The sequence below is a fragment of the Gorilla gorilla genome, chromosome 6, assembly GCF_029281585.2.
Source record: "Gorilla gorilla gorilla isolate KB3781 chromosome 6, NHGRI_mGorGor1-v2.1_pri, whole genome shotgun sequence".
Taxonomy (NCBI): domain Eukaryota; kingdom Metazoa; phylum Chordata; class Mammalia; order Primates; family Hominidae; genus Gorilla; species Gorilla gorilla.
Window position 1 is genome coordinate 34,482,120 of NC_073230.2, and position 12,808 is coordinate 34,494,927.

The following is a 12,808-nucleotide window of genomic DNA, read 5'->3' on the forward strand; positions in this document are numbered from 1 at the left end:
CATCCAGCAACTTCACATGTAAAATAAACAGGTTAAAAAATGAAAAAAAAAAAAAGAGTAAAATAGTAACATTAACTGCTGATCCTTAAAGTAATACAAACTAATATAGAAACCCTGTATCATTTTATTATAACTGTAAAGTTTGTCACAGAGTTCTTACGAGGATAATGTCTTGTGATTGCTATAAAAAGTCATTTAATTCAAAACATTTGGCTAATAAAGGACTTCTTTTTTTTGGACAAGGGAATTTCAATAAAATGCTTTGCAAAATAAAGAAAATGAATGGATACAAGACATATAGTCTTAAAAATAAAGCTTTTCTCCAAGGACTCTCAAATAAACTTCTATTATGAACAGAGCCTATTTCAGTAGTTTGAACACAGGAGAATTTTAATTTGTTTTCAAGATTTCACTGGCTCTAATGTCTCAGGAAAGTAAGCCAGCTTCTATATACACATTTTCTATATAAGTGGAAATAATACTACTTACAGCTTCATAGGGGGTGCTATGTGAATTAATTCGTTAATGGTCTTAAAGCACTGCGTAAGTACTAAACGTTATCATTAGTGTGCATTGTATATCTCTTTGCAATTATCTGCCACCTTAAAATGCTGTGGCTTGTAAGGCTGTCCCTCTCTTGGAATATTTACAAAAGGTTAAAGAAAGTTCAAGAGGAAAAAAAAGCATGTAGGCTAAGGTAAGGCAGAAGAAAGGGAAATTCAAAATCTGACACGTTTTATTACATGCTTTTTGTTACATTGTATTACATGTTTCTTGAAATTACAGATCATTATGCTAGAAGAAAAAATTTAGTCACACACATTTTGAATTCAAAATATGCTACATAGTTTTAAGAAATCAATCTACAACAGAACTAAGCAAATAAAGTATACATTGCATTAAGATAAAGTTATAATTTATTTTATTATAATTATTAATCATAATAGTTACATGTTTAATCTTACTAGTTGAAAGAGGCTATCTGACATCTGTGAGACCAGATCCAATAATGCCTGTGTTTTTTTTTTCTGCTGTTAAAGTCTTCAAATATTTTTTGGAAGATAAATTCTTAAATGCACAGAATAAAATTTCTACTGAATTAATAAGAAAAACAATAGTAGTAGTAGTAATACCTTACACTTACACAGTGATTTATAATTATACCAGGTAGCAAGAACTGTGAAGGTCTGAGACTTTACCTTACTAGTTTGCAAACTAGTCTGCTAGTTTCATGGGTGCTGGCAGAAGACACAAGACTCCTGGATCAAAGACAAGTGACAGTTTATTACTAATAGCAATGGCAGTAGCCAGAGCATCTTCATTTTCTTGTGGCAGTAGCCCAAGCCCCAGTTCCCACAGGGTGACACAAGGGCTAGGAGACATGTGCACACACACTGGGTTGTATTACAGAAGAGTAACCCTGGGCTTAGAAAACCTCAATCTTTTCCCTTTGCTCCAGAGAAAGACATTCTCTCTTCCAAGGCTGTTTGCTATACCAAAATTCGTGAAAAAAAGTCCAGAATAAGAGGCTAGCAGTGCCTCTGCTCACAAGACATGCATAAATGTTTGAGAACCAAGGAGAGTTATGTCCCAATACTAGGGTAATTGTGACAGTCTTGACCAATACTAGTTGTCTCAGCTTAATTATTAATAGCACCCCTTTTCACTCTTGCAAGTGTACCAGTTTGGACAAGAAATTATATAGTTACCACAGTTATAATTCTTTAAAAAATTACCTGCCTGGTCAGAGTACTGCTGATATCTACAGCTAGGGTTGGGTCAATCAAATAGCACAAGAGAGTAAAAGTCAAAAGGGGGAAAATCAAATCATGCATATCATTTTAATAATATGCATTATTATATGCATAGAATAATATGTATTATTCTAAATGAAGAAGACTTCAAGCACTTATTTAGAAGAAAATAGACTATTCCAGGAAAAATAAAACCTGGTGTGATTGTGTCTTAACCACTTAAGACAAACCACTTAAAAATGGCAACTGAAGCTTTGCATAACTGGTACAGTAATTACACTATTTTGCCTGAATACTTGTCCTTCTTTACTGAAAAATCTCAGGTAATTTTTACCCTAAGTATCCCTGAAACTAAGAAATTTTCTGACTTCCATTTTGAGTTGTAAAGAATATTAAAAGTATCCAGGATATTTCAGACACATCCAGACAATTTACTCCTGCCAGGTTCCCCATTCTTTCTCACCCCTCCGCACAGTTCAAGCTATTTGATTTCGACAGCATTCCACACCCGTCCTCATTCTCTTCCCCTACTTCCCCACCCTTGGGCTCAACTCTGACCCCTGCGTCTACCATCAATTCTGACCTTAGACAATAGTGATTTAATGAGTTTTCACTCAATACTATGGAACCAAGCTCAATTTATCCCTGGCTCAAATAGCCCAGTTCTATCTAGAGCACTTTGGTCTTATTCCATAGGTCATCAGTGTCCATCCAAATTTTCAATTACAGTAAGTAAATCCTTGATGGTCTCATTCCCTGAACTTAAATTGGTACTTCAGTCCTTGGGGATTGGGACCCTCCCATACACTTGTCAGGGCCCTCACAGGGAAGAGAATCCTGCAGCAGATCATAAGTCCTGAACCAAGGGTTTGCCAACCTGACCATGCTGGTTTTCAAATATCACAAGCTTCTGGGTTCTCTGTACCTATGTTTTGCATGCCTGTTGAGGACCATTATCCCCACATGGGACTTTCGAGATACACGACATTTTACTGGAATATCTTCCACCCTATATACATACCATGGAGTGCCCATGAGCATGGACTTTCTCTCTTAATTTACCCAGAGTCTCTCATGATAATAATCATTTCAAAGACCTCAGGTCAATTACAGTCTTATTCCTTCCCATTCTGCCAGTTCTGCACCAAGTGGCCTGTTCATACTTGACTCTATTCTGAAATGTCACTGAGAATTTTTGTATTGCTGTTCTCCTTTCACAACTATATCTAATGAATTAATTTCATTATTCCAGCAGGTTCTCTGTATGAAAACAACAAAGTTTAACAAAGTGTCTGTGTTGCAAAATGGTCTCAGTATGTGACAGATTATGAGAATGCCTAGACTTTGCTTATGAGTTTGCAAATTTTCAATTCATATGGGTCCTTAGGAAATTACTTAAATCTCAATGTAAAATAAAATAACAAAATTCCATAGAAAAAGTTGTATGTATATTATAATTGCAATTGTGTAAATAAAAAATCATGGGTGTGAGCAAAGTCTAAAAAGCAATCCACAAACAGCAATATATTTCATAAACAAGTGAAAAGTTAGAGTAATGTAATTTTGGAGTTGTTTTCTTTTTTAAAAAATATCCATGTTGTGAGATCTAATTAAAATAAAGAGCTTATGCACAGCAAAAGAAACTATCAACAGAGTAAACAGACAACTTACAGAATGGGAGAAAATTTTTGCAAACTATGCATCTGAGAAAGGTCTAATATCTAGCATCTATAAGGAACTTAAACAAATTTACAAGAAAAAAAACCCATAAAAAAGTGGGCAAAGGACATCAACAGACACTTTTCAAAAGAAGACATACATGTGGCCAACCATCATATGAAAAAAGCTCAACATCACTGATCATTAGAGAAATGCAAATCAAAACCACAATGAGATACCCCTCATACCAGTCAGTGGCTATTATTAAAAAGTCAAAAAATAACTGATGCTGGTGAGGTTGTGGAGAAAAAGAAATGTTTACACACTGTTAGTGGGAGTGTAAATTAGTTCAACTATTGTGGAAGACAGTGTTCCTCAAAGACTTAAAGACAGAAATACCATTTGACCCAGCAATCCCATTACTGGGAATATACCCAAAGGAATATAAGTCATTCTATTACAAAGACACATGTGTGTGTATGTTTATTGCAACACTATTCACAATAGCAAAGACATGGAATCAACCTAAATGCTCATCAGTGATAGACTGGATAAAGAAAATGTGGTATATATATACCATGGAATACTATGCAGCCATAAAAAAAAGATCATGTCCTTTGCAGGGACATGGATGAAGCTGGAGGCCATTATCCTTAGCAAACTAACACAGGAACAGAAAACCGAATACTGCATGTTCTCGCTTATAAGTTGGAGCTAAATGATGAAAACACATGGACACATTGTGGGGAACAACACACATTGGGGCCTATCAGAGGGTAGAGGGTGGGAGGAGGGAGAGGATCTGGAAAAATAACTTAGGGTATTAGGCTTAATCACCTGGGTGATGAAATAATCTGCACAACAAACCCACATGACACACATTTACCTATATAACAAACCTGCACATGTACCCCTGAACTTAAAATAAAAGGAAAAAAATCCATTTTGCATTTTGAAAAGGAAAAGAAAATTATGATATGTATTTATCATAAGGTAATACTTTGTAAGCACACTGGGATAACAATGAAAAATACTGTAGTTATCAATGCTTCCTTTTTAATGAGCTCTTCCTTAATTAAATCTTGGTTTAGCTTTGTATTGATTTTAGAACATGCTCCCTTTCCTATGCACATGTGTGTTTTTCAAAGGCTGCAAAAGGTTAACAATTGTTATATATCATTATATACTAACAGTTGGTCTAATGACTAAGGATTGAATCAGCAATCTTAGTAACTTCCTCTTAGCTCTATGGCCCTAGCAAGGCACTTAACCTCTGTTTCTCTTTCAAAAGGAATAACAACAATTGCTGAATTTGGAAAATATCTATAGACTATATTTATATTAAGAGCTTTCAGTGAAAATGAGAAATGAATGTAAACTCATAAAGACCCAGTTCAGATAATGTACTTCTGTAGTCTAACACATGAATTTTTTTTCTTTCTTTTTTTTTTTTTTTTGTTTCTTTTGTTTTTTGGGTTTTTTTTTTTGAGACAGAGTCTCACTTTGTCACACAAGCTGAAGTGCAGTGGTGCAATCTCGGCTCATTCCAACCTCTGCCTCCCGGGTTCAAGCCATTCTCCTGAGTCAGCCTCCTGAGTAGCTGGGACTACAAGCGCCCGCCACCATACCCAACTAATTTTTTTGAATTTTTAGTAGAGACAGGGTTTCACCCTGTTAGCCAGGCTGGTTTCGAACTCAAGTCCTCAGGTGATCCACCTGCCTCAGCCTCTCAAAGTGCTTGGATTACAGGCATGAACCACCGTGCCTGGTATAATACATGAAATTTTTATTTGATAAAAATGTGTTCTTAGATTGTAACTGAGATTACTGACTATGGAATTTAAGTTAGATTGTTATTATATTAAAACACTTTGGGCCGGGCGTGGTGGCTCACGCCTGTAATCCCAGCACTTTGGGAAGCTGAGGCGGGTGGATAACCTAAGATCAGGAGTTCGAGACCAGCCTGGCCAACATGATGAAACCCTGTCTCTACTAAATACAAAAAATTAGCCGGCCTTGGTGGCGCATGCCTGTAATCCCAGCTACTTGGGAGGCTGAGGCAGGAGAATCGCTTCAACCTGCGAGGCAGAGGTTGCAGTAAGCTGAGATGGCGCCATCACACTTTAGCCTGGGCAACAAGAGCGAAACTGCATCTCAAAATAAATAAATAAATAAAACTTTGCTAAATATCAGAACAACATTTTGACAAATTTTCAATGAAAGGCATAGTATGACATGTAAAAAACATATAATTTCCACGGGCCAAAGTTAGAATTTACCATTATAGAGAAAATAATTTCTTTATAGAAATGTTAAAGTTCTTCGGCCTCCTTGGGACTAGGTTTCCGCGGCTGCTGCGATGACCAAAATAAAGGTAGATTCGATGGGCCCGAGGCTCAGGAGGAGGCGCGCCCCGGGAAGCGCACCTACCAGGAGCTGCTGGTTAACCAGAACCCCATCGTGCAGCCCCTGGCTTCTCGCCGCCTCACGCGGAACCTCTACAAATGCATCAAGAAAGCCATGAAGCAGAAGCAGCTTCGGGGCGGGGTGAAAGAGGTTCAGGAATTTGTCAACAAAGGAGAAAAAGGGATCATGGTTTTGGCAGAAGACACACTGCCCATTGAGGTATACTGCCATCTTCCAGTCATGTGTGAGGACCGAAATCTGGCCTATGTCTCTATCCCTCTAAGATGGACCTGGGTGCAGCCGCAGGCTCCAAGCGCCCCACCTGTGTGATAATGGTCAAGCCCCACGAGGAGTACCAGGAGGCCTACGACAAGTGCCTGGAGGAGGTGCAGTCCCTACCCCTACCCCTATGAAGGGCTCCAGTAGCACCTGGGCACTTGCCTCTGGAAGCTACTGGGCTGGCGGCGGGACGACCGGCTGTCCTCTTGCCCACCCACACTGACGGCATCTTCCTAGTTCCCCAAGGCACGCCTTCTTCCCAGGCAGCTCTTACAGCCCTTTCATGAAGGTAATGCCCGCCTTCTCTCCATCAGCGCCATTTCCCATAGAACTAAAGGGTGTTCCAAGAATGTGGGGTGGGGAAAGTAAATGCTAAGACTAAAAAGAATAAAAAATAAAAATAAAATAAAATAAAATTAATGTTAAAGTTCTTCTAGGCCAGACATGGTGGTATGTGCCTGCATTCTCAGCTACTCAGGATGCTGAGGCAGGAAGATCACTTGAGTCCAACCTGAGCAACATAGTGAGACCCCATCTCTAAAAAAATAAGTAAATCAGCCAGGCACAGTGCCTCACACCTGCAATCCCAGCACTTTGGGAGGCCAGGGTAGAAGGATAGCTTGAAGCCAGGAGTTTGAGACCAACCTGGGCAACACGGCAAGAACCCATTTCTAAAATAAATAAATTAAATTAACTTATTCTAAATAGTTCCACAGATTCACCAGCTGTAATGGTAAATTAATAAAAATCCTGCTTTCACTGGGTGCGGTGGCTCACGCCTGTAATCCCAGCACTTTGGGAAGCTGAGGCGGGTGAATCACCTGAGGTCGGGAGTTCAAGACCAGCCTGACCAACAGGGAGAAACCCCGTCTCTACTAAAAATACAAAATTAGCCGGGGTGGTGGTGCATGCCTGTAATCCTAGCTACTCGGGAGGCTGAGGCAGGAGAATCGCTTGAACCCGGGAGGTGGAGGTTGCGGTGAGCCGAGATCGCGCCATTGCACTCCAGCCTGGGCAAAAAGAGTGAAACTCCGTCTCAAAAAAAAAATCCAGGCTGGGCACGGTGGCTCACACCTGTAATCCCAGCACTTTGGGAGGCTGAGGCGGGCGGATCACGAGGTCAGGAGATCGAGACCATCCTGGCTAACATGGTGAAACCCCGTCTCTACTAAAAATACAAAAAAAAAAAAAAAAAAAAAAATCAGCTGGGCATGGTGGCACGTGCCTTTAGTCCCAGCTACTCGGGAGTCTAAGGCAGGAGAATCGCTTGAACCCGGGAGACGGAGGTTGCAGTGATCCGCGATTGCGCCACTGCACTCCAGCCTGAGCGACAGAGTGAGACTCCGTGTCAAAAAAAAAAAAAAAAATCCTGCTTTCTAGGAAGTTATTGAAGAAATATTGCTGCAAAGATTAATTACCATTCTACTGTCTGAAAAGTGTACCTTCAAGCTGTTAAATTAGTGAATGGAGATCTATTATGACTTTAACAAGAATATTACTCACCAGGGGGATTACTGCTATTAACTGTAGGATGTATCATTTAAGACATTAAAATTGAATGGAAATGTTTTTCAACCATTTAAATAAAACTCCTTGTTCTTTACTTCACAATGAAGCTTTCTTTTGCTAGCTTCTGTATTGTAGGAGTTTATGCAAGATTTTCCAGGTAGTACCATTTCAGATTACTTTTACATTTGTAAACCCCTATATTCCCATTTCTGTTTCATAGAGACAGAACTAGAGAGATATTAAATTGATATAATTTAGCAATGTTTGCAATCTCATAGGTGAGAACTCTATTCTAGCTACAAAATTACCACCATTACTATAAGCCAACTACATATCTCACGGTTAGACAAACTATTTGCATTCAAAGACCTCAGATGCTAAATCTGTTAGCTTTCTTCCTATATGTGCTAGATTCTATGTAGGGAACTTAATCAAATATAAAGTATATGGGTCACTACAGAAAGAGGAAGAGAATGATCTCTGTGTGTGTGTGTGTGTGTGTGTGTGTGTATCTATATATATATATATATATATATATATATATATATATTTTTTTTTTTTTTTTTTTTTTTTTTTTTGGACACAGAGTTTCGCTTTGTTGCCCAGGCTGGAGTACAGCGGTGCCATCTTGGTTCACTGCAGCCTCCACCTCCCGGGTTCAAGCGATTCTCCTGCCTCAGCCTCCCAAGTAGCTGAGACTACAGGCATGCGCCACCACACCCAGATAATTTTGTAGTTTTAGTAGAGACAGGGTTTCACCATGTTGGTAAGGCTGGTCTCGAACTCCTGACCTCAAGTGATCCACCTGCCTCAGCCTCCCAAAGTGCTGGGATTACAGGCATGAGCCACCGCACCTGGACCTAAAATATTTTAAAATGATAAAATACTATCTCCAAAATTCAAATTAGTACAGATTTAAATTTATTTTAATTGTTAATGCTGGCCATGGTGCAAAAAGTTGGACACTTATATTCACTTCATTTTGCAAAGTAAATTAGTACTTTTTGGAGAGCAATTTGTTTGTTCTGAGACAGGGTTTTGCTGTGTCACCAAGGCAGGAGTGCAGTGGCATGATCACAGCTCACGGCAGTCTCAACCTCCAGGGTACAAGTGATCCTCTTGCTTCAGCCTCCCAAGTAGCTGGGACTACAGGGGTGTGCCACCATGCCTGGCTAATTTTTTTCTTTTTTTTTTTTTTTTTGAGACAGAGTCTCACACTGTCACCCAGGCTGGAGTGCAATGGCACAAGCTTGGCTCACTGCAACCTCCACCTCCCGGGTTCAAGCCATTCTCCTGCCTCAGCATCCTGAGTAGCTGGGGTTACAGGCATGGATCACCATGCCCAGCTAATTTTGTATTTTCAGTAGAGATGGGGTTTCACCATGTTAGCCTGGCTAGTCTTGAACTCCCGACCCCAGATGATCCACCCACCTCAGCCTCCCAAAGTGCTGGGATGACAGGCGTGAATCACCGCAGCCGGCCAATATATATATATTTTTTTCTTAAGTAGAGATGAGGTCTTGCTGTTATCCAGGCTGGTCTCGAACTCCTGAGTTCGAGCAACTCACCTCCCTCGGCCTCCCAAAGTGCTAGGATTACAGATGTGAGCCACTATGCCCAGCCAAAAGCAATATGGTTAATATGAATCAAGAGCCTTGTGAACAATCTCACCCTTTGACCCAGTACTACCACTTCTGGGAGTCTATCCTTAGAAAGTGACGCAAAATGCTGACTACCCCCAAAAATGTGCCAAAGATGTTAATAATAGCAAAATGCCAGAAATGATCTAAAAGTCCAACAAAAGGAATGTTAAAGCAAATTATGGTAATGCAAAGAATGAAGTATTTTGCAGCTATTAAAAATTATGCATGCATTGGCCAGGTGTGGCGGGTCACGCCTGTAATCTCAGCACTTTGGATGGCCGAGGTGGGTGGGTCACTTGAGGCCAGGTGTTCGAGAACAGCCTGGCCAACATGGTAAGACTCCAGCCTGGGCAACAGAGCAAGACTCCGTTTCAAAAAAAAAAAATTATGCATGCATTTATATATATATATATATATATATATATATATGAAACATATATGTTGTATATATATATATGAAACATATATGTTGTGTATATATATAACATATATATGTGTGTATATATATATAAATGCATGCATAATTATATATATATGTTATATATATAATTTTTTAAGAGACAGGGTGTCGCTCTGTCATTCATGCTGGAGTGCAATGACATGATCACAGCTCACTGCAGCCTCTACCTCCTGAGCTCAAAGGATCCTCCTGCCTCAGCCTCCCAAGTAGCTAGGACTATAGCTACATGCTACCATGCCTGGCAGATTTTTTTGTTTTTAATTTTTTTGTAGAGACAAGGTCTTGCTATGTTGCCCAGGCTGGTCTTGAACTCCTGGATTCAAGCAATCCTTCCACCTCTGCCTCCCAAAGTACTGGGATTATAGGCACAAGCCACCATACCTGGCTTGTACAAATATTTTTTAATGACAAGCCAAAATGCTTCTAATGAAATGTTAAGTGAAAAAGGCAAGATACAAAATTATATGTGCTCTATGATGTAAACAGGAATGGAGGGCAGGAAATTGGATTTAAAAATAAAAAGACCAAATAGAAATGATGACAATAGTAGCATCTAGTTTGAGGAGACCGTGGGTGAATTTTTTCTAGTTCTTCACACTTACTTTTCGGTACTTTCCAAACATTTTCCAAACATTTTATATTTACATTTAATGAGAACGTAGTATTTTTATAATGATAGAAAATGGGTTGGGAACTGAAAGCAAATAAATTTTACTTTATTTAGAAAATGGAAGGCATGAAGGTATTCAGATATAAGCAAATTTTTTAAAAAGCAAATACCTAAAAGTGAATGTAGATTGATCTTATTTTTGTTTTTGTTTTTTTGAGACAGGGTCTCACTCTGTCACTCAGGCTGAAGTGCAGTGGCACAATCTTTGCTCATTGCAACTGCCACCTCCCAGGCTCAAGCAATCCTCCCACTTCAGCCTCTTGAGTAGCTGGGGCTACAGACACCCTGCCACCATGCCTGGCTAATTTTTTGTATTTTTTGTAGAGATGAGTTTCACCATATTGCACAGACTGTTTTGTTTTGTTTTTTAAGTATGGGCACAGTGACTGGTGCCTATAATCCCAGCTACTCAGGAGGCTGAGTTGGGATGATCCTTTGAGCCCTGGAGTTCAAGTTGCAGTTGTCATAGGACTTTCTCCTTAGGGTTCTTGTCACACAACCAGGAAAGATTAGGTTCTCAGACACTTTGAAGGGTGAGAAAGGCAGGATTTATTGGGTGAAAAGTTAAAAAAAAGGAAACAGGGACTCTCAGAAAAGCAAGAGTCCTGCTGGCTGGCTTCCTGCCTCACAGACTGAATCCCAAGTTACCACCCATGAATAGGAGAGGCCAGGCTCCTCCCCCATGCAAAGGGCACGAACATCCCAGGGCTCTACCCCATTCTCTGGGTGCACAGGCCAGTCAAAAGTTCTCCGTGGACCGCTTTACACTTGGCTGTCTCACAGTGAGCTATGATCATGCCACTGCACTCTGGCCTGAGTGACAAAGCAAGACCCCGTCTCCAAACAAACAAACAAAAATATTCTCAGTAAGCTGGTACTACTGTTACAATTTTTTTTTTAATTGGACTGAGACCTAGGTCCATTTGCAATTTCTTGCTTTTAATTGCTATAGCTTTCAATAAAAGAATAATGAGCTAAGTCACTTTTGTCCAATGTAACAATCAATAGAAACATGCAGCCTGTAAATCAAACCACAACTGGCAAACATTCAAACACATGGATCATTTCCCTAAGAAGTTACCTTTTTAAATCAACTTTTTAATGGCAAAGTGTTGGAAAAAGAAATGATTATTGTACTTAGGGGAAAGAATGGAATAGATGAAAAATATCAAAACTGCTTACAAATTTACCGATCAGCTCACATTCAAGTACAAGAATAAAAATTTAATTGGAAAATCTCTGTACTTACTAAAAATTATCTATATAAAATGAGCTAATAGCAGAAACACAACCATTTGTAATCAAAATTTGTATTTCCATTGAATGTGGCTGTTTTATTTACAGCAACACAGAGACAGATATAGAGAAGAATCCAATCTTCATGCTTTGGTAATGATATCTACCTGGTCAAAGTGCTGGGAATCAGTGTCCAAGCTCTCTGGATATACTTACAATGAACATTCATTCATTTATTCACTGACCATTTCTATAAACCTTTATTGAATAGCTACTGCTACCTATCCAATATCATGTGAGTCTAAAACAACTAGAATATCAGTTTCAAAATATTTTGTGAGCACTACCTATGTATTTAGCACTCTGCTAAATATGGTGGCAATTACTATAGAGGAATGTGGAGAGGCAACTATCACTTCTATACAATCAGCATTTAAAATAGAATTTTAGAACTGAAGAAATATTAAAGCAGTGAGTCCTTACTTTTTTGAGTTAACACTGTTTAAGTGGAATGATAATTCTGTTAGATGGTATTTGTTTTCGTTAGTGGCCTTACTTAGGAAAATAAAATATTTGCAAACATATATGAGTTTCCTAACTTTATTTTAAAATATTACAAGTACATGAAATCCAAAAGTTTAGAAACTATTGTCCTAAAGGCCATAGAGAGAAAAGTATACATTTAATTCTATAGGCAGTTGAAATGGTCTCTGAGTATGGAATAAGACTGGAGTAGTACAATGTAATAATAGATTAGATGGTCATTATTTGTTGACATCTTCTTAATTGACTTTAGAAAAGGTAATTTAGTAAAATATTTTTTAAAAAGTTTTAATATAAAAAGAAGAAACTTGGCTGGGCGTGGTGTCTCATGCCTGTAATCCCAGCACTTTGGGAAGCTGAGATGAGCGGATCAATTGAGCTCAGGAGTTCAAGACCAACCTGGGCAACATAGCAAAAACAAAAAAATTAGCCTGATGTGGTGGTGCAAGCCTGTAGTCCCAGCTACTCAGGAGGCTGAGGTGGGAGAATCCATTGAGCCCAGGAGGTGTGGTCGCACCACTGCTCTCCAGCCTGGGTGACAGAACGAGACCCTGTCTCGGAAAAAGCAAAAAATAAAAATAAGTAGGATAAACTATTGCATAGGAGAAACTATTGAATAGAATGATTTAATAGAGAAAATATTAAATAC

The 12,808-nt window shown here is 39.0% G+C and overlaps 1 long non-coding RNA gene and 1 pseudogene across 2 annotated transcripts in view; one reads left to right on the forward strand and one right to left on the reverse strand.

Annotated features, from left to right (window-relative positions):
* Window positions 1-12,808, reverse strand: part of LOC129523636 (uncharacterized) — a 67,911-nt gene that overhangs the window by 18,525 nt on the left and 36,578 nt on the right. The window lies entirely within an intron of this gene.
* On the forward strand, window positions 5,773-6,232 carry LOC101145440 (H/ACA ribonucleoprotein complex subunit 2-like; annotated as a pseudogene).